Source organism: Littorina saxatilis, unplaced genomic scaffold, assembly GCF_037325665.1.
Source record: "Littorina saxatilis isolate snail1 unplaced genomic scaffold, US_GU_Lsax_2.0 scaffold_1239, whole genome shotgun sequence".
NCBI classification, from domain to species: domain Eukaryota; kingdom Metazoa; phylum Mollusca; class Gastropoda; order Littorinimorpha; family Littorinidae; genus Littorina; species Littorina saxatilis.
The window spans coordinates 11,761-34,887 of NW_027129630.1; the positions used below are offsets into that span (position 1 = coordinate 11,761).

Here is a 23,127-nt window from a genome sequence, read left to right on the forward strand (position 1 = left end):
AACATAGAGGGGGGAATCGAGACGAGCTGGTCGTGGTGTATGTGTGTGTGTCTGTGTGTGAAGAGCGATTCAGAGTAAACTACTAAACCGATCTTTATGAAATTTTTCATGAGAGTTCCTGGGTATGATATCCCCAGTCGTTTTTTTTCATTTTTTCGATACATGTCTTTGATGACGTCATATCCGGCTTTTTGTAAAAGTTGAGGCGGCACTGTCACACCCTCATTTTTCAATAAAATTGATTGAAATTTTGGCCAAGCAATCTTCGACGAAGGCCGGACTTTGGTATTGCATTTCAGCTTGGAGGCTTAAAAATTAATTAATGACTTTGGTCATTAAAAATCAGAAAATTGTAATTAAAATTATTTTTTTATAAAACGATCCAAAATTACGTTTATCGTATTCTTTATCATTTTCTGATTCCAAAAACATATAAATATGTTATATTTGGATTAAAAACAACCTCTGAAAATTAAAAATATAAAAATTATGATTAAAATTACATTTCCGAAATCGATTTAAAAACAATTTCATCTTATTCCTTGTCCGTTCCTGATTCCAAAAACATATAGATAATATATTTTTGGATTAAAAAGACGTTCAGAGAGTTAAAAAGAATAGAGATATAGAAAAGCGTGCTATCCTCCTCAACGCAACCGCTACCGCGCTTTTCTGGATTGTTAATTTCACTGCCTTTGCCACGAGCGGTGGACAGACGATGCTACGAGTGTACGGTCTTGCGGAAAAAATGCAATGCGTTCAGTTTTATTCTGTGAGTTCGACCAAATACAAGATCTTTGGTTCGACTGAGCTTGACTAAATGTTGTATTTTCGCCTTACGCGACTTGTTTACATATTTAGTCAAGGTTTGACTAAAAGTTTTAACATAGAGGGGGAATCGAGACGAGGGTCGTGGTGTATGTGTGTGTGTGTGTGTAGAGCGATTCAGAGTAAACTACACTTCGCTCGCAGTTCAATATTTAAAAAAAAAACTCGTGTAAATCTGGTACGACACAGCAAGCCATGTAGTATTCTCTATATACGTGTTTTTACAGCGTGATTCGTCGAAGAGTTGACCATAAGATAATCGAATCTCAGTTTTGCTGTCATAAAAAAAGGAACTTATTCGTATCACTTATTCTTGTGGGGTTTCTTTAATTTCCGCAGAAATTAATAGTCTACGCGTCGTAGCAGTAGAATATCTCTGATTTCAGTGAGTAGGAGTGAGGAGTAGGTGTACTGATCACATTCAAGGGAGCTAAAATGAGGATTTGGTAATGGACAGGGTACGAGTTGCTTCTTTATTCGCGCATACTGAATTTTATTGTAATTTTTTTTATTGTGATTTATTTTCCAATTCATGTAACCCTAGGTTTTAAAACAAAAAATATTGACTTGACTTGACTTGACTTGAATCGAGTTTAATTGATAGTATGGAATAAAGCTTGATCATCATATCTCTCTCTCTCTCTCTCTCTCTCTCTCTCTCTCTCTCTCTCTCTCTCTCTCTCTCTCTCTCTCTCTCTCTCTCTCTCTCTCTCTCTCTCTCTCTGTCTTTATGTGTTTATGTGTTGTATAAAGGACAGGTTGGAAGAATAGGCTTTGCCTAAAACCTTCATCCTTTTGTAATAAAGTTCTGAGTCTGAGTCTGAGTCTGAGTCTGAGTCTCTCTCTCTCTCTCTCTCTCTCTCTCTCTCTCTCTCTCTCTCTCTCTCTCTCGCTCTCTCTCTCTCTCTCCCTCTCTCTCCCTCTCTCTCTCTCTCTCTCTCTCTCTCTCTCTCTCTCTCTCTCTCTCTCTCTCTCTCTCTCTCTCTCTCTCTCTTTCTCTCAAGGACAGATTGTAAGAAAAGGCGTAGCCTTAAATCTTAATCCTTGTTAAATAAAGTTCAATTCAATTCAATTCTCTCTCTCTCTTTCTCTCTCTCTCTCTTTCTCTCACTCTCTCTCTCTCTCTCTCTCTCTCTCTCTTCACTCACTGCCTCTGTCTCTGTCTCTCTCCCTCCTCCTTCCTCCCCCATTCTCTCCTCTCTCCCCACAACAACCCCCTCCACACATCACCACTCAAAGAAGCAACAACAACAACAGCCTCCACATCAGCAGAGAAGCAGAAGCACACACAGCCGAAGAATGCAGCGCCAGAGCCCCAAAACAGATCCCTTCCAGACGCGCTTGGCACCGACGAGCAGTGCTGCACGTGTTTAGGTGTGGGTTTCCACGCGGTGGCCTCAATTCTCGACGAACACGCGCAACTTGGATTCTGCCTGGCGCCGCTCTGTCGCGAGCCCGTCTGGAAGAACGCTCGGTGTGACCCCCGCGCCAACCTAAACTCAACCCGCATGCGTTTGTCATGCTTCCCTAATGGTTAAATACTATACAAGTAATTGCACCTCCAGATGCCCAAAGGCCCCAAAAACGAGTGAGTGCCGCGTTTTGCAGGTTCTGCTGCGTGGTGCCGGGATTCGTATGTCTATGTTCAGAGTTGTTGTCTTCTCTGTCTGTGCAAGTTTTGGTGTGTGTGTGTGTGTGGTGTGTGTGTGTGCCTCTCTCTCTCTCTCTCTCTCTCTCTCTCTCTCTCTCTCTCTCTCTCTCTCTCTCTCTCTCTCTCCGTGTCTCTCTCTCACTCTCTATCCCCTCTCTCTCTCTCTCTCTCTCTCTCTCTCTCTCTCTCTCTCTCTCTCTCTCTCTATATATATAGACATAATACATTGGATATGGGGACTCTGACACCAGCTGGTTATTTGGGAACTTGTTTTCAACTGCTTGCAGCAAGTTGAAATTTGGCATTGTGGTTTATATGTCGACTTAGTACCCAAATATAAAAAGACATTCTGGAAAATGTTATTATTAGGTATATGAAAACATAAGAAGGTCCCCATATCCACGTTCCCAAAAAGCTTGTCTGAATATATACTATATATAATAAAAGTTTCTGGGAACACTAACTTTTTTTTTTAATATTCAGGTGAAACAACATTCTTTCACATGTATTGTTTGCAAAACTTGTTTTAACTTCAAACTTGTAAGATTAAGGCCACGGTCTTCAGTTTTCTCTTTTATTGGTCCTTGTTTGAGCAGTTCTTATGAAGCTAACTCGACACCAGCCGGTTATTTGGGAACTCGTTTTCAACTGCTTGCAGAAAGTTGAAATTTGGCATTGTGGTTTATATGTCGACTTAGTACCCAAATATAACAAGAAGGGCAAAGCCCATACGACTCACATGCTTGACCTTGACCTTTACATGAGCTTGACCTTCAGGGTCAAGGTCAAATAACTAAACCTAGCAATGACATCATACACTATAAGAACTGCATTTTTCCTACCAAAATACATGTGAAGGTCAAGGTCATCCAAGGTCATGCAACACAAAGCTGTTAATTCAAGACATAGGAAGTACAATGGTGCTAATTGGCTCTTTCTACCATGAGATATTGTCACTTTTAGTGGTTCACTACCTTATTTTGGTCACATTTCATAAGGGTCAAAGTGACCTTGACCTTGATCATATGTGACCAAATGTGTCTCATGATGAAAGCATAACATGTGCCCCACATAATTTTTAAGTTTGAAACAGTTATCTTCCATAGTTCAGGGTCAAGGTCACTTCAAAATATGTATACAATCCAACTTTGAAGAGCTCCTGTGACCTTGACCTTGAAGCAAGGTAAACCAAACTGGTATCAAAAGATGGGGCTTACTTTGCCCTATATATCATATATAGGTGAGGTATTCAATCTCAAAAACTTCAGAGAAAATGGGAAAAATGGGAAAAATAGCTGTTTTTTAGACAACATTTATGGCCCCTGCGACCTTGACGCAAGGTCAAGATGCTATGTATGTTTTTTGGGGCCTTGTCATCATACACCATCTTGCCAAATTTGGTACTGATAGACTGAATAGTGTCCAAGAAATATCCAACGTTAAAGTTTTCCGGACGGACGGGGGGGGGACGGACGGACGGACGACTCGGGTGAGTACATAGACTCACTTTTGCTTCGCATGTGAGTCAAAAATACATTCTGGAAAATGTTATTTGTAGGATTTAAATATATATATGAAAACATAATAAGGTCCCCATATCCACGTTCCCAAAAACCTTGTCTGAATATATAATATATATAATAAAAGTTTCTGGGAACACTAACTTTTTTTTTAATATTCAGGCATAACAGCATTCTTTCACATGTATTGTTTGCAAAACTTTTTTTAACTTCAAACTTGTAAGATTAAGGCCACAGTCTTCAGTTTTCTCTTTTATTGGTCCTTGTTTGAGCAGTTCTTATGAAGCTGTGTTGTATTCAAATTGATAGTCGGTTGTGCAAATAGTATTTAACCATGTTTCTTATGCTGTGACAATTTGGGTGTGAATGTGAGTGTGGACGTGGATATATGATTTACTGCAACATTTAAAACAAAATCATGTGCTTTTGCATTTTGGAAATAAATTCTATTGATTGATTGATTGATTGATAGTTTGTCATTTGGTTTCGTACTAGTAAGGAAGTGTTCTTTTCAGCTGTGAGCTTATAAAGTTTATATTGATGCTTCAGACACTGCATAATCTTTTGAAGAACATATTTGCGGAAAAAAATAGCACACACACACACACACAGAGCGAGAGAGCGGGAGAGAGAGAGAGAGAGAGAGAGAGAGAGAGAGAGAGAGAGAGAGAGAGAGAGAGAGAGAGAGAGAGAGAGAGAGAGAGAGAGAGAGAGAGAACATATTTGCGGAAAAAAATAGCACACACACACACACAGAGAGCGAGAGCGAGAGCGAGAGAGAGAGAGAGAGAGAGAGAGAGAGAGAGCACAATACTCGCTTGCAGTCACTCCCTGTTTACACAATACACACTGTTCATGAAGGTTTTAAACAGATACTGTTGTTTATTAGTCCAGCATCAACAACACAAACAATAACATAAGCAACTATTGTTTTAAAGAAAAAGACATACCTCGTCTTGCAAAAAGGTTTGTTTGTTTGTTTGTTTATTTGTTGCTTAACGTCCAGCCGACTACGCAGAGCCATATCAGGACGAGGAAGGGGGGGATAAAGGGGGCCACTTGTCAAGCGATTCCTGTTTACAAATGCACTAACCCATTACTTGTGTCCCAGCAGGCTTTAGTAAAACTAAATTAATACCTACTGGAAGATTACCAGTTTCCAGTATGTTAAAATAGGCTTAACCTATCTACTGCTGGACTTACATCAGAACACTAACAGATTAAACTATACATGAATCGCGAGACAAGCGGCAAGAGAAGAGATTTTTGGAAAAAATACAGGTGAATGAGCAAGAAGGCAGAAAAAAGAAAAGAATTCATGAAGAAAAAGAGAGCATGACAGGAAAGAGGAACCAAAAATCTAATTAACAGCAAACTAGAAAGCTCCTGTGGTTCCAAAAACAGGAGGGGCCTTTAATTTCATAACCGCAGTGCCCCACTGCGGGATGCAAAAAGGTGGATTGTTACCGAAAATAAAATACAGTCATTTAAATCTACTGATAACTAAAAAGAACATTAAAGATAATACAGTCTTATGCATAGTCATTGAACCGAAAATTATTAACTTGTAATATGTTTGCAAAAAAAAAAAAATAATCGCACCCAAAAAACATGATTTTGAAGAAATATGATGTCACTAAGCATGATTAACCTTCGCCGACAGTCGCTAAAAACATTCTTCGCCGACCGTCGTCGAAGGACACATACTTTTAACACAGACAGCCATGCGTAGTCGGAGGACACATACTTCTCAAAGAAAAAAAAACGTGCTCAAGTAGAGAAAACAAGAACAAGAAAAAAAAGTACAGAAATCAGGCTTTTCATTGAATTAGATTATCAAACTAAATATATTTCCAATTGTGTACTTGCATTTATCTTTTTTCGTGTTGTGTAATTACGCACCAAGTTAATTCTTACCTGAAATAAACATTAATCACAACTCAGCTTTTATTTTGACATCGAAAATCGTTATTTCTTAAACACCATGAATCAAAGTCCATGGTAAAAGTGAAACAGGTGACTGAACAATGGGGAGGCAGAAAAAAAGAAATAAACAAGAAAAGGACCACGGGTCCTAAAATCACCCAACCGTATGTGTAGACGGATAGACACAGGCAGGGACGCTGACAAAAGTAACAGTCACCCCCCTTTCCTTTGGGTGGGTGACTAAAAATGACAATAAAGGCTCACCTAAATATATGTTCTTATCCCATTGTGGCGCATGAGGTGACTAAGAACCCAAAATAAGAGATCCCCCCCCCCCACCTCCCAGGGCGGACCCTGGGAACAAAATTCAAAATCAAAAAAGCATTTCAATGGAAAAAAAATAATCAAAATCAAATCTGATGATACATTTCATTACGCTAATAGGATAATTGCCTAACTCAGAGTTAGATAGTTTTGAGACAACGGTTCCATAATAACGCCAACAATTGTGTCAATCATCTGTAAAAATTCCGAAAAGAAATTGCAAAGAGAAACGGTTGCTGATGCCATGTCAGCAAAATTGCCTAACTCATAAGTCAGTTATCTTAACAGCATACCCATGCTTTTCTGTCTATGCATGTGCATCCCATGGTAAACAAGATCAATAGAAATTTGGATTAAAGTTCATTCTACTGAAGTACAGAACCCAAACTTCAATGCAGAGGCTGCTGAACAAATCGCTTTTTCTCAAAACTTGCAAAAGTGAGTTAGGCAATTATCCCATTAGCGTGACGATTTGCAACATATTATATATTATTAAACATTGCTTAACGTCCAGCTGACTACACCGAGCCGTCTCAAAACGCCCCACGCTGCCAACTAAAAAAACCTAAAAATTACCAATGAAGGTATGTCACCAGTCCTTCTGATAAACCATGTTTACAAGGACATATAATTGTGAGGCTCTGGAAACGATGAGGTACTTTCCCCTGTTTGTAAAAACCAGGTTTTAAAAAGAAAAGAGGATAAAATAATGTCCACGAAGAACTGTGATCCTTGTATCTCTATCTACTCTGCTTCTTTGCAAGACAAGTTTATACACGATTAGCTAGGAACCTGCGTAAACACCGAGGTTTACTACGAGTTTAAGCAGAGCTTTAAGACATGTCATTTAAGCTATTTTTTACACAGCAAAAGGCGGTAAAAATGTCACGTGGGATCATAATCACCACGTTTTCTGCATGCAATCATTTCTCCGATTAGCAATCTTCCCACTGTGACACCAGCGACTAACAGGGTTCCTGCAGGGCAGAGCTGATACAATTCAAGGAGTTTTCAAGGACATTTCCAGGACCAAATAAATGCTTTTCAAGGACATGATTTTCCCCAAATTAATGCAAAGCACCAACCTTACCTTCAGTTTTTCAAGTCATCAAGTTTTTGGTGAATTTCTATTAGTCATTCCGTAGTTGTTTCCCTTGTCAACTTCCGGGAAGGGAAGCAACTACGGGTGACTAGTAATAGTTCATCTGCTTTCGTTTTCACTCGATCTTTTATTCTCCCAAAATGTGTACTGTATTTGACGAAAAAAAAGGGGGTTGCATTTTTTTTTTAAATAAGACAAGCTGCTGACGAAATGTATAGACAACAATTTGGAAAAATCAAGTACTTTTCAATGACTATTTAACAAAACTCTATTTTCAAGCACTTTTCAAGGCCTGGAAAAGGTTTTCCAATTTTCAAGGAGTTTTCCAGGGTTCAAGGACTCTGTACGAACCCTGGACTAAAGGCACTTCACATCGCCTCCTTCCCTAGTTTTCAAACCAACATCACAGGGTACCAGACCGCAATTCCGAGAATATACCAGTACTGATTTATGACGTCTCAACATAATTGTCTTAGCAAGATTAAAGCAGAGTAGATAGAAATACAAGGATCCCAGTACTTCGTGGAAAATATTAAGTAAAAATGCAGATCCTTGTTCATCAAGACCTAGGGTCATACAGCAAGACCGAGGGTCATACAGCAAGACCGAAGGTCATAAGCAAGATCCAGGGTCATACAGCAAGATCCAGGGTCATACAGCAAGACCCAGGATCATACAGCAAGACCCAGGGTCATACAGCAAGACCCAGGATCATACAGCAAAACCCAGGGTCGTACAGCAAGACCCAGGGTCGTACAGCAAGACCCAGGGTCGTACAGCAAGACCCAGGGTCATACAGCAAGACACAGGGTCGTACAGCAAGACCGAGGGTCATACAGCAAGATCCAGGGTCGTACAGCAAGACCCAGGGTCGTACAGCAAGACCCAGGGTCGTACAGCAAGACCCAGGGTCATACAGCAAGACCCAGGGTCATACAGCAAGACACAGGGTCCTACAGCAAGACCCAGGGTCCTACAGCAAGACACAGGGTCGTACAGCAAGACACAGGGTCCTACAGCAAGACACAGGGTCCTACAGCAAGACACAGGGTCCTACAGCAAAACACAGGGTCATACAGCAAGACACAGTGTCATACAGCAAGACACAGGGTCATACAGCAAGACACAGGGTCATACAGCAAGACACAGGGTCCTACAGAAAGACACAGGGTCCTACAGCAAGACACAGGGTCATACAGCAAGACACAGGGTCCTACAGCAGACCGCAAAGAGCCTATTAAGGGCCCACACAAACTTTAACTTGTCACAACAAGTTATAAATCACAAGTTGAAAAGGAACTATGTACACATTAAAAATCTTGGCATTATTAATTGTTTTGTCGTTTAAGCTATTTTTACACAATGAAAGGCGGTAAAAATGTCACGTGGGATCATAATCACCACGTTTTCTGCATGCAATCATTTCTCCGATTAGCAATCTCCCCACTGTGACAGCAGCGACTAAAGGCACTTCACATCGCCTCCTTCCCTAGTTTTCAAACCGATATCACAGGGTACCAGACCGCAATTCCGAGAATATACCAGTACTGATTTATGACGTCTCAACATAATTGTCTTAGCAAGATTAAAGCAGAGTAGATAGAAATACAAGGATCCCAGTACTTCATGGAAAATATTGAGTAAAAATGCAGATCATTGTTGATCAAGACCGAGGGTCATACAGCAAGACCGAGGGTCATACAGCAAGATTGAGGGTCATACAGCAAGATCCAGGGTCATACAGCAATCCCCAGAGTCATGCATACATACATAATGCGTATAGCCCAGCGGACTGCAAAGAGTCTATTAAGGGCTTACACAAACTTTAACTTGTCACAATGAGTTATAAATCACAAGCTGAAAAGGAACTATGTACACATTAAAAATCTTGGCATTATCAATTGTTTTGTCATTAAACAAAGATCGACCAATCAAACACAGCAATAACACCTTCCTATTTCAAGTTTTACGAATCGTAGTCACACTCAATTCGTCAAAACTTTGAACATCGTGATTTGTATGTCGTACGTGACATGAAAACCCATGGTCATACAGCAAGACCCAGGGTCGTACAGCAAGATCCAGGGTCGTACAGCAAGACCCAGGGTCGTACAGCAAGACCCAGGGCCGTACAGCAAGACCCAGGGCCGTACAGCAAGACCCAGGGTCGTACAGCAAGACCCAGGGCCGTACAGCAAGACCCAGGGTCATACAGCAAGACCCAGGGCCGTACAGCAAGACCCAGGGTCGTACAGCAAGACCCAGGGTCGTACAGCAAGACCCAGGGTCGTACAGCAAGACCCAGGGCCATGCATACATACATAACATATCGCGTATAGCCCAGCAGACTGCAAAGAGCCAATTTTTGTCTTGCTGTATGACTGGGAATTGCAGATATGTTCTTCAAAAGATTATGCCGTGTCTGAAGCATCAATATAAACGCTTATAGCTCACAGCTGAAAAGAACACTTCCTTACTAGTACGAAACCAAATGACAAACTATCAATTTGAATACAAAACAGCTTCATAAGAACTGCTCAAACAAGGACCAATAAAAGAGAAAACTGAAGACCGTGGCCTTAATCTTACAGGTTTGAAGTTAAAACAAGTTTTGCAAACAAAACATGTGAAAGAATGTTGTTATGCCTGAATATTAAAAAAAAAGTTAGTGTTCCCAGAAACATTTATTATATATATTATTATATTCAGACAAGCTTTTTGGGAACGTGGATATGGGGACCTTATTATGTTTTCATATATATATATATTTAAATCCTACAAATAACATTTTCCAGAATGTCTTTTTATATTTGGGTACTAAGTCGACATATAAACCACAATGACAAATTTCAACTTTCTGCAAGCAGTTGAAAACGAGTTCCCAAATAACCGGCTGGTGTCAGAGTTAGCTTCATAAGAACTGCTCAAACAAGGACCAATAAAAGAGAAAACTGAAGACCGTGGCCTTAATCTTACAAGTTTGAAGTTAAAACAAGTTTTGCAAGCAATACATGTGACAGAATGTTGTTATGCCTGAATATTAAAAAAATTAGTTAGTGTTCCCAGAAACTTTTATTATATATATAATACAAGTTTCTGGGAACACTAACTTTAAAAAAAAATTAAATCGATCAACACACACACAAACAAACAAACATAACAACAATAAAAAAAAAAATTTAAAAAAAGGACATACATGTTCATGTCTTGTCGTTTTAAAAGTATAACTGAACAAGAAGGGCAAAGCCCATACGACTCACATGCTTTACACATTTTTCCTACCAAAATACATGTGACCTTGACCTTGGGTCAAGGTCATGCAACACAAAGCTGTTAATTCAAGACATAGGAAGTACAATGGTGCTTATTGGCTCTTTCTACCATGAGATATGGTCACTTTTAGTGGTTCACTACCTTATTTTGGTCACATTTCATAAGGGTCAAAGTGACCTTGACCTTGATCATATGTGACCAAATGTGTCTCATGATGAAAGCATAACATGTGCCCCACATAATTTTTAAGTTTGAAACAGTTATCTTCCATAGTTCAGGGTCAAGGTCACTTCAAAATATGTATACAATCCAACTTTGAAGAGCTCCTGTGACCTTGACCTTGAAGCAAGGTAAACCAAACTGGTATCAAAAGATGGGGCTTACTTTGCCCTATATATCATATATAGGTGAGGTATTCAATCTCAAAAACTTCAGAGAAAATGGGAAAAATGTGAAAAATAGCTGGTTTTAAGGCAACATTTATGGCCCCTGCGACCTTGACCTTGAAGCAAGGTCAAGATGCTATGTATGTTTTTTGGGGCCTTGTCATCATACACCATCTTGCCAAATTTGGTACTGATAGACTGAATAGTGTCCAAGAAATATCCAACGTTAAAGTTTTCCGGACGGACGTCCGGACGGACGGACGTCCGGACGGACGGACGGACGGACGGACGACTCGGGTGAGTACATAGACTCACTTTTGCTACGCATGTGAGTCAAAAAGAACTTATAACTAGATATTTAACAATGGTACATAGAACATCCAGAAAGTTGAAATTTCGCACTGTGGTTTATATGTCGACCTAGTACCCAAATATATATACATTCTGGAAAACGTTATTTGTTTAGGATTTAAATATATATGTGAAAACATAATATTAATAAGGTCCCCATATCCACGTTCCCCATATTCCTAAACAAATAACGTTTTCCAGAATGTCTATATATATTTGGGTACTAGGTCGACATATAAACAACAATGCCAAATTTCAAGTTTCTGGGAACACTAACTAATTTTTTTTAATATTCAGGCATAACAACATTCTTTCACATGTATTGTTTGCAAAACTTGTTTTAACTTCAAACTTGTAAGATTTAGGCCACGGTCTTCAGTTTTCTCTTTTATTGGTCCTTGTTTGAGCAGTTCTTATGAAGCTGTGTTGTATTCAAATTGATAGTTTGTCATTTGGTTTCGTACTAGTAAGGAAGTGTTCTTTTCAGCTGTGAGCTATAAGCGTTTATATTGATGCTTCAGACACGGCATAATCTTTTGAAGAACATATCTGCAATTCCCAGTCATACAGCAAGACCCAGGGTCATGCATGCATACCTACATAACTTGTATAGCCCAGCAAATAATAGTATTACATCAGGGTCTCATTTCGGGGTCGGACTTATCGCTATTTTGTTACTCAATTTCCTTGTCAGCTATTAAACTCTAAGACACCGGTACAAAATGTTTTCTTATTACGGAAGCCGAAGCGGGGTTTCGCGGGGTACCCCCGGGGTTCCGCAGGGTTTCGCGGAAAATAGCTACCGCACGCATACTGCATGCGTCAGACGTTCTCAACATCAACATTCCGCGATCGTCACCTGTGTTTCTGTTGAAGCTCCTGGAGTGACTCAGAATGTGTGTTGCCGTGTTCCACTCCCTTTTCGTTTTTTTCTTTTCTTCAAGCAAGACAGATAGTCATTGTAAATTTATCTGTGAGATTTCATTCAATTTTATTTGGGTTTAAACCGTTTTAATGACATTAAAATCATTTAAAGCTGTCGGTGTTGCTGTGTGTAGATTTCATTTATTTGTGCGAGTGCATGCAGTTTGCATCGATGGTGCGATTAGTTTGAAAAATGTCCGATTACATTCCTCTTGACAACCTCAATTTCAAAATGAGCCCCTGTTATATTGTGGGTTTTTTTTGCTTAACACCCAGCCGACCACGAAGGGCCATATCAGGGCGGTGCTGGTTTGACATATAACGTGCGCCACACACAAGACAGAAGTCGCAGCACACAAGACAGAAGTCGCAGCACAGGCTTCATGTCTCACCCAGTCACATTCTTCTGACACCGGACCAACCAGTCCTAGCACTAACCCCATAATGCCTGACGCCAGGCGGAGCAGCCACTAGATTGCCAATTTTAAAGTCTTAGGTATGACCTGGCCGGGGTTCGAACCCACGACCTCCCGATCACGGGGCGGACGCCTTACCACTAGGCCAACCGTGCCTGTGCCACTGTTATATGGTAAGATGTAATGAATAGGTTTGCTCTACATATTGCACCAACAGACCAGCAAGTTGTCTCAATCTCTGTGCTATGTCATTTTTTCTAGCTGGTCCATATTTCTTCAGTAAGCTTTCGCCAAAAAGCAACAACATGCTGTCTTTGCCCACAACTTCAGCTAGTCCATCTTAAAACCGTGTCTTCATTTAGTGCTGAAGCTTTGCTCGCACATTCATACATGTTCTATTGTTGAGACAAGTATTTTGGTTAATTGCGGCTTGAATTATCTTCCCTGACGGATACATGCCTTTTTGAAGGAGATGCCCAAAACCATTTATTAAAGTTTGTATTTCAGCATGAGACCAGCTTGAATTTACGCTTGTCTTCATGAGCTTTGTCGACCTCTGCCTTTAATTATTTTTTTTTGTTTGTTTATTTTTTGCTTAACGTCCAGCCGACTACGCAGAGCCATATCAGGACGAGGAAGGGGGGGATGAAGGGGGCCACTTGTCAAGCGATTCCTGTTTACAAATGCACTAACCTATTACTTGTGTCCCAGCAGGCTTTAGTAAAACTAAATTAATACCTACTGGAAGATTACCAGTTTCCAGTATGTTAAAATAGGCTTAACCTATCTACTGCTGGACTTACATCAGAACACTAACAGATTAAACTATACATGAATCGCGAGACAAGCGGCAAGAGAAGAGATTTTTGGAAAAAATACAGGTGAATGAGCAAGAAGGCAGAAAAAAAGAAAAGAATTCATGAAGAAAAAGAGAGCATGACAGGAAAGAGGAACCAAAAATCTACCTAACAGCAAACTAGAAAGCTCCTGCGGTTCCAAAAACAGGAGGGGCCTTTAATTTCTTAACCGCAGTGCCCCACTGCGGGAGCCTTTAATTAGGTAATAAACAATGCATGTTATTAGTAGTAGCAAAAGTATTTAGATATTATAAGAGTATGTCCACTAGAACCCGACATGTAGCATCTATATATAAATAAAATTGAAATAATATTGTGGCGGTTTCTGCGACTTCCATTACTCGCGCAGAAGCGTCTGATTGGAGAAACTAGAGGTCAAAGTATGTACCAAAATGTTGCTAACTTGACGTTGAGCAATGTAAAATAACATTTTTTTTAAACAAACTTTGAACTCGAATTTCTCCAATCAGAAGATTCTGCACGAGTAATGGAAGTCGCAGAAACCGTCACATATGATGGTGGCGGTATAAACATACCAAGCGGTTCTGCATGTGTGCGACATGTGTAGTCGCAATCCTTGACGGAGGAGTCATCGCTCCCCAAATCACCCACGATGCCGGTGTTGTCATTGCCCAAATCACCCACGATGCCGGTGTCGTCATTGCCCAAATCAGCCACGATGCCGGTGTCGTCATTGCCCAAATCAGCCACGAATTGCCCAAATCACCCACGATGCCGGTGTCGTCATTGCCCAAATCACCCACGATGCCAGTGTCGTCATTGCCCAAATCACCCACGATGCCAGTGTCTTCATTGCCCAAATCACCCACGATGCCAGTGTCGTCATTGCCCAAATCACCCACGATGCCGGTGTTGTCATTGCCCAAATCACCATGACCCACTGAAACAAAGATTAGTTTAAAATTATAGAATCTTTGCTTATTGTTGATTTATAACACCGACACAAGACAGACGATGGACCTTCTTGACTGTCACGACCTCAAACAGCATGTAGACGCTCCCACACGCAAAACACACATCATTGACTGGATTGTCACCCACGAGTCCACTGACCTGGTGTACGACATCCTGCTGAATGACTACCTCAGATCCGATCATTCTGCAGTTTTGTTCTCTCTTAAGATGGCCAAACCATCCAAACAGAAAAAGCGCGTAGTCCGCCGTAACCTCAAAGAAGTTAACACTGACACATTTCGCGCAGAAGCAGCCCGCCGACTGCTTGATCCTCCGGTATCCTCAGACCCTGTACGTCATTACGACTCCACTCTCAGCACACTTCTTGACGAACATGCACCCGCAAAAACCAAACTCATCGTAGATTGGCCTTCTGCACCCTCGATCACAGCTGAAGTTAAGTATACAAAACAGTTGCGTCGCCGAGCAGAGAGGAAGTTGCGAACCTCAAAGCTGGTAGTTGACAGACAGATTTACAACAAGCAAATGGAACATGCTCAGACACTCATCGCAGACGCCAAACAATCGCACTACAGCACCAAAATCTGTGAAACAACCTCTGCCAAAACACTCTTCTCCACAGTGAATGACCTTCTTGGCTGCTCTTCTGCTTCTCCCTTGCCCAACAACATCGACCCCTCCAAACTGTCGCAAGCTTTCTCTGATTACTTCCATAACAAGATCCAAACCATCCGTGACAAACTAGACAAAATCCCACACCAAAACTCTGAAACTCCTCCTGCATTTACAGGCACTCCCTTCACACACTTTCAGCCTCTCACTCTCACTGACCTGGAGAAAGTCCTCAAAGAAATGACCTTGAAAACCTGTGACCTTGACCCTCTTCCCACACAACTCTACTCTGACTGTCTTCCTGAACTCCTCCCTTCTATTCTCAAAATCATCAACACTTCTCTGCAAACAGGCACTGTCCCCAACTCCTTTAAGACTGCTATTGTCAAACATCTACTGAAGAAACCATCGCTCGACCCAAACACTCTCAGCAACTACCGCCCTGTCTCAAACCTTTCCTTCATCTCCAAACTCCTTGAAAGAGTCGTCCTAAAACAACTCAACTCTCACCTTCTTTGCAACAATCTTCTCTCTCCGCTTCAATCTGCCTATCGTCCTCACCACTCCACCGAAACTGCCCTTCTCAAAATCACTACTGATCTCCTCCTTGCCACTGACCAAGCTGAAATCTCTGCCGTCGCTCTACTTGATCTATCAGCGGCCTTTGACACAGTCGACCACAACATCCTCCTTCAACGCCTTCAGCACACCTTTGGTATCCATAGCACAGCTCTTTCTTGGTTCTCTTCTTATTTCACCGACCGCTACCAGACTGTTTCGATTGACAAACTGAACTCTGACCCCATCAGGCTTGAGTGCGGAGTCCCTCAGGGCTCAGTCCTTGGGCCTGTACTAATTACTCTCTACACTCAACCTCTTGACCACATCCTTGACCGACACAACGTTCTCCACCACTCTTTTGCCGACGACTCTCAACTTCACAACAGCTCTTCCCCTGACCAGTCTGAATCTCTTCTTTCCTCTATCTCTGACACTATCACTGACGTGCAGAATTGGATGACAGAAATCAAACTTCAGCTCAATAGCAACAAAACTGAAGCTATCCTAATAGGCACTACATCCAAACTCTCCAAAGCCACTTCCGACTCTCATCAACTCTCTGACTCTTCTGTCCCTCTGTCTTCTGCTGTCAAAAACCTCGGAGTCACTCTAGACAACACCCTTTCCATGAAACAACACATCTCTTCTGTCTCTCGCACCTGCTACTTCCAACTCCGCCGCATCGCCACTATCCGCAAGTACCTCACCACAGATGCTACCGCCAAACTGGTCACGTCCACCATTCTCTCACGTCTTGACTATTGTAACTCTCTCTTGGCGGGTCTTCCCTCTTCTTCTATCTCTCGTCTCCAACGCATTCAAAATAGCTCTGCCCGTCTTGCCTTACGAAAGAAAAAGGGAGATCATATCACCCCCCTCCTAAATCAGCTCCACTGGTTGCCCGTTCCTGCTCGTATCACATACAAAAGCCTCCATGGTCTCGCCCCTGCCTATCTCTCCGACTCTCTCTCTCTCTATGTCCCTTCACGAGCACTCAGATCATCTGCCGGCTCCCTCAAGCTCAACATCCCCCACACCAAACTCAAAACAGCAGGTCAACGCTCATTTTCTTTCCAAGCACCTAGCCAATGGAACACACTACCTCTCCCCCTCCGTCAACAACAGTCCCTCGAATCATTCAAATCTGCACTCAAGACATTCCTTTTTTCCACATAATCCATGCATTCTACACTGCCCACCCCAATACAATACAATACAATACAATAACTTTATTAATCTCTAAAAGAGAAATTACATTGCTGAGCGTTTGTGTCCGTAATAATAACATACATAAAACATTCAAAATAAACATTTGTTCATTGTCCTGAGAAAATATAGCACATTGGTTATCACATAAGAAAGTATATTAAAAATAAATTAACATGCATTCACCATCAACAATGCACAAAAGAAAGTCAGCACCTTGCCGGTTATCACATATTGTCTAAGAGAGTAGAATAAGAGTATATAATCATGCAAAACAAAATCAACAATACTGAAACAATACAGAACACTGACCCCGTGCATCAGAGCGACAACACCAGCATCTACCGCCCCACCTGAGAATTGAAGATGTGAATTGCAGATGGAATGAACGAATTTCTGTAGCGTGTGGATCTTGCGGTTGGTTGTCTGAATTTGTTGCTCCTGTCTGTCCGTCTACTGTCAAATTCCGGTCTGAGTGGGTGCGAGTCGTCAGCCAAAATCTTCTGTACCTTGTCAGTCAGTCGTCGTTCATGTGTTGATGTGAAATTGTCCTGCTTCCTCCCAACCACCCCACTTGCTTTCCTGATGAATTTATCTAATCTATCCCTGTCTTGCTTGTTGATGTTGCCACCCCAACACACGGAGCCAAAGTACAACACACTATTGCACGTTGAAGTGTAAAACATCTGAAGGATTTCTTGTCTGCAGATGTTAAAAGACCTGAGTTTTCTCAAAAAGTACAGGCGAGAGTGGAGTTTCTTCACAAGGGCATCAGAGTTTGGTTTCCATGTCAACTTATTGTCTATAATCACCCCCAAATACCTATACTGCTCTACCTTCTCTTCGACCTCCCCCTTGATCACTATCTCCCTGTGTACATGTTCCCCCCCTCCTGTTGTCCATTATCATTGTCCATCCCACCTTGAATAACTGTACATATTTTAATGGTTGCTGGTGTGTGTGTGTTGGTGACTTTAAGTCTCCGTGTGTGTGAATGAGTGTATGTGCGCCTTGAGTCGCCTGTTGGGGAGATATGTGCGCGTTATAAATATTCGTATTATTATTATTATTTATGTCAAACACTCTACCGTACCTCGAAATGTTTTAGCTCTTTGCTCAAGTGCTATTATTATTATTATTAGCATTGCTTAACGTCTAGCCGACTACGGAGAGCCTTCTCAAGATATCCCCATGCTGCCAACTAAAAAACAACAAAAAACATCATTGGCGGTCTGTCACTAGCCCCGTAGATGAACCCGACATGTAGCATCTATATATAAATAAAATTTAAATAATATTGTGGCGGTTTCTGCGACTTCCATTACTCGTGCAGAAGCTTCTGATTGGAGAAACTACAGGTCAAAGTTTGTCCCAAAATGTGTTATTATTATTTCACGTTGCTTAACATCTAGCCTGTGTTGCTAACTGGATGTTGAGCAATGTGAAATAATAATAAGAACATTTGGGAACAAGCTTTGACCTCGAGTTTCTCCAATCAGAAGTTCTGCACGAGTAGTGGAAGTCTCAGAAACCGTCACTTATGATGGTGGCGGTATAAACATACCAAGCGGTTCTGCATGTGTGCTCGTCACGTCGCAATCCTTGACGGAGGGGTCATCGCTGCCCAAATCACCCACGATGCCGGTGTTGTCATTGCCCAAATCACCATGACCAACTGAAACAAAGATTAGTTTAAAATTATAGAATCTTTGCTAATTATTGATTTATGTCACTCTATCGTAAATAAGAACAAAAAGTCCCAGTCTCTAGGCTGGGGGAGGATGGAATCTGTGGCATCCCGGAGGCCGTCATTGCCCCCACGACTTCAAAGAGAGAGAGAGAGAGAGAGAGAGAGAGAGAGAGAGAGAGAGAGAGAGAGAGAGAGAGAGAGAGACTTCAAAGAGAGAGAGAGAGACTTCAGAGAGAGAGAGAGAGAGAGAGAGAAGAGAGAGAGAGAGAGAGAGAGAGAGAGAGAGAGAGAGAGAGAGAGAGAGAGAGAACCAACGTATGGTTCCTGATGGCTTTCTTGCCTGAAGAGTGAAGTCAGGTGTATGTAATTTCATCGTTGCATGCACAACAGAAACTTCTTAATCATAAACTCCATTATCTTTTTTGAGAATCTAACTCCTTCATCCACTTCCAAGACCATTTATTTGGATGTTTTGCCTCACTTGGCAACTTGTCGTCAAGCTGATTTGCACATGGGTCTCCATTCTTGAAAAAATCCACGCTTTCACTTATCGTGGTGGCCATTTTGAATGTAAAACAGGAAGTGACCACAAAGGGAAGCAAAGACTTGTGGGAGAAAAAGTGAATCTTTTTGAGACAAGTGAGGCCCTGATAAGGATGTTTAGGGAAAATGTAACTTTTGAAAACATAGGTAAATGTAAACATCCTTGTCAGGGCCTCACTTGTCTCAAAAAGATTGCAAGCGCTTACGATCTGCAACGCTGGGCTGTTTGACGAAATTATATTTATTATATCGCGCATGCACAAGATGTTTGAAAATGCGGGAATTGGTATTTCTTTGCGTGAAAAGGCGCGCATCCAAATTTTATTTTTGCGGGATTTCTTTCATATTTGCGGGAATGCGCGGTCTAGAATCGACACTGCGACAGATCAAAACGTGTCAGAAGGTTTTTGCCAGAATGGAAGGACGAATTTCCTTGGTTAGATTTCGACAGTGGAGTGTGCGTGAGCGCAACTCCATGACTGTGTGTAGGGGTGGGGACGAGTTTTTGCATTCAGATTGTGGGTAACCTGATTTTTGTGCGGGTAAGTTAAAAATGACATGTTACATACCCGGGGAAAGCTGAATTGACAAAAATGTGGCCACCCCTGCGTCCCGTGACAGTAAGGTGGGTTCGTATCATGAAGGAGTTAACAAAAGTGACATTTAGCCCTAATGACAGTGAGGGGCGACATTTGTATTATAGCCTACAACAATACAAATGTCGCCCCTCACTGTCATCAAAGGGTACGAGTCGTGCATCCCTCTCATTACTAGTACTATTGATTGCCAGCACTAAGAAAACTATTAGGAAAGGGTGTATTTTTCAAATAAGTCCAGAGGCTATTTAATTTAGTAGCAATGGACTTCAGACTTTTTATGGAAGAGAACAAATTCCAAAATGATAGGTTTTAAATCGTTTTAAGTAGGGCTAGGCGAGGCGCTCTCTTGCCAACATTGCGTCATAATCTGAAAGGTTCCGCGACGCAATATTCCTGATCCTGATACTTAGCTGCGTCGATATCATCGGAAAATGCACTTTCCAAACCTACTTGTGATATAGACTGCGCACATTTCTTTGCAACCAAACAGCGCCGAAACTCAATTATGTAAGACAGATCTCTTACTTTATCAACATCAGTGGTTGTCTATTGACAACTTGATGCGGCATGCGTGTTCAGATTGTTACGCGAAGCTGTGGTTCACTCTCCCATCTCTGTCAAAATGGCGGAAGGCCGAATCAAGCCACCAGCCACACGTCACTTCCGGAGAGGGACATTATTTTCTTTCGTTTTCTCCCGAGCTTTTGAGAATACGGGTTAGAAAAGTGAGTCATTATCTTCACTGGAACATATTGAATACGAACTCTAGCGCATAAGTCATTAAATTGAAAGAAGAAAGAGAAACAAATGGTTATTTCAGTATTTTTTTTTACCATGGAGACAGCCTTTAAACTTACCACAGATATGTCGTCAGGACATGAATCCAGCCAATGTGTGACTTTCGTGGTCTCGTATACACATGGAATTGCGAAGTTCTGAAGACATGGGCTTGTGAAGTTGTGTTGAAGTGGACTTGGACGGGATTTGTCGTGTTCTGTAGACCCAAAACACTGATTTGTACATTCATGTGTTGGAAAACACAGGATTTCCATTTCGTAAAGTTTCAATCAAGCCGCCATTCGTGTTTCAATTTTCAGCTACTTGAATCTAGTTTTGCCTTTCCATATTTGGCTAATCATTATGAGCTATTAAAGGGGCACGCCATAGCTATAGTTCGGACAATTTGCATCGAGTCTATCAGAATCCTCACCTTCCAAACTGTAATATTCCCACGTTCCACATCCACAAACCCTGCATAGCTACAGAAAGCAGAAATGTTTGAAGAACTAAATCCTTGCGCGCATTTATGTGTAGTGGAAGTGAGTGACAAGCCAGAGCTACGCTTCACTCACAACCCAATTTGGCAACCGTCAGTTTAAAGCAATTTAATTGCAGATAAATGTCAGTTATAACCCTCTATTTCTGATCAGGTCTCCATGCAATCACTTTTTGTTCTTCCAGTCTATTTAGATAGCTGGGATAATATTGCAGAGGGACGTCCTCATGAATATTTCATCTACATCAGTGTTGCTGCCAGCGTTAGAGGACAATAGGTCATTTGGACCTGACCGTAAGAAATCAATAGGTCCAAATGTCCTGGCTTTAAAAAAGTAATAGGTCTTACCGTCTACAATTGACCGCGGCACCCTTGTTAATTTTAAAGTAAATCACAAATTTGTGTCAGCACACACGCATGTGTGTGTGTTTGTGTGTGAGTGTGGGAGGGGAAAGAGAGAGAGAGGGAGCTGATTTTCCACAATAAGTTATAACGTGACTTCAAATTAATTTTGCCATTTAATGACAATAAACGTTCAACTTTGGCAATTGCCAGAAACTTAAACTGCCAACCGTCAGAATCAACCAGGTAAACATGGTTAGATCACGCCACCTATTTGTCAAATATGATATGAACTTAAAATAAATGGGGAAAAATGACTAGAATATTCAAGGACTCCTGAAACAAAAAGGTAACATTTGAAACACTAGCTGTGTTGGTCCTAGAGTACAGTGTCACTGCCATTCCTAGGTACTGGTGGATTTTCAGAGAACAGCCTCCTGGAACAGAGAGTGGAGTGTACACTAGTACGACCTCATCTAGAATACGGCAATCCTGCCTGGTTTCCGAGACTAGTACGCCAATCAACATCAATCGCAAGAGTCCAAAGAAGAGCTACTAAACTGATTTACGAAATAAAAGACTACACATATGAAGAGAGACTAAGATACTTGACTTTGCCTACACTAAAGGCAAGAAGAAAGAGAGGGGACCTAATACAAGCGTATATAATATTTAACGACATTGATGACACTAACAAAGATTTCTTTTTTAAATCACCGCAGACTAACATTGTTGTAACACGTAACAGTACTGACAAAATACAAAAAGAAAGACATGATAATAACAATACAAGAAAATTTGCTTTCAGCTATAGAGTTACAAATGACTGGAACAAACTAACAACTAACATTAAACGGGCTCCCAGTACAAATGCTTTCAAGAACCTCATTGACAAACACAACGCTGGACACGACAGTCGTTGCAATAGTCACTCCCGGTGCACTTCACTTCAGTGATTGCCTTCGAGGGCCGATTAGACAGCCATTGACCAGAACTATCAATTCACAGCGGAATTCCCACTCAGAAGAGACTCCTTCGATGCGAAGAAGCCCTCTCAAATCTTCAATGCCTAACTCAAATAAATAGATATAACACTGTTCTTATAAAGTGCGCTACATAAAATCTAAGGCTTACCTGTACGAGTGGTGTGCCTGATTGTACGAAAGGGAAAAAAATCCCATGCAGCGACCATGTTCATTGTTCAGATTTCTTGAAAAGGCCCGGATCGCTTATCGCTTACGCTCTAAACAATAATAAATATTTCACTGAGGTAAAGCAATTATTTCCAAATGTTCAGAAAATATAAGATAAACTTGTGAAATAAACCTGTAAAATAGTTATTTTACAGTTTTATTTTACACAGCAATGTTAAAAAAAAAAAGAGAGAGAGAGATAATTTTTTTTTTTTTTTTAGTGTCGTAAGCACAAGAATGCTAAAAGCTCAGAAGAGATTGTTTGACGATGCAGAGATCTGTAGCAAGGGAAGGGGGACAACCAAGTCAGAACTCAAATGCTTTTGGGAACACGAGTTAAAACCCCTCAATGGTCAAGCTGAACACGAAAATTACATTTTGAGGTTACCTTGGATATGAGAACATGCTAATGTTCCCATAACCACAGAATGTTCCCAGATCCACGCTCTCACACTTACAGATGTCCCCAGATCCAAGACATTTTAAAAGTATATATATATATATATATATATATATATATATATATATATATATATACAGTAAGATTCAGCACAGCTGCATTCCAAACAACGTTGAAATGAAATGATTTTTTTTTTTTACCTGTAAAATAT

At 41.1% G+C, this 23,127-nt stretch overlaps 2 long non-coding RNA genes across 2 annotated transcripts; one reads left to right on the forward strand and one right to left on the reverse strand.

Annotated features, from left to right (window-relative positions):
• Window positions 1-4,640: 4,640 nt before the first annotated feature.
• On the forward strand, window positions 4,641-6,053 carry LOC138957866 (uncharacterized). Its single transcript, XR_011453209.1, has 2 exons — window positions 4,641-4,965; window positions 5,455-6,053. It is a non-coding gene; the product is annotated as an uncharacterized lncRNA (long non-coding RNA).
• Window positions 6,054-10,581: 4,528 nt separating this feature from the next.
• On the reverse strand, window positions 10,582-23,023 carry LOC138957867 (uncharacterized). The gene is made up of 4 exons (XR_011453210.1): window positions 22,458-23,023; window positions 20,563-20,699; window positions 18,438-18,548; window positions 10,582-14,459 (listed from the first exon to the last, which is right to left on the reverse strand). It is a non-coding gene; the product is annotated as an uncharacterized lncRNA (long non-coding RNA).
• Window positions 23,024-23,127: the final 104 nt, after the last annotated feature.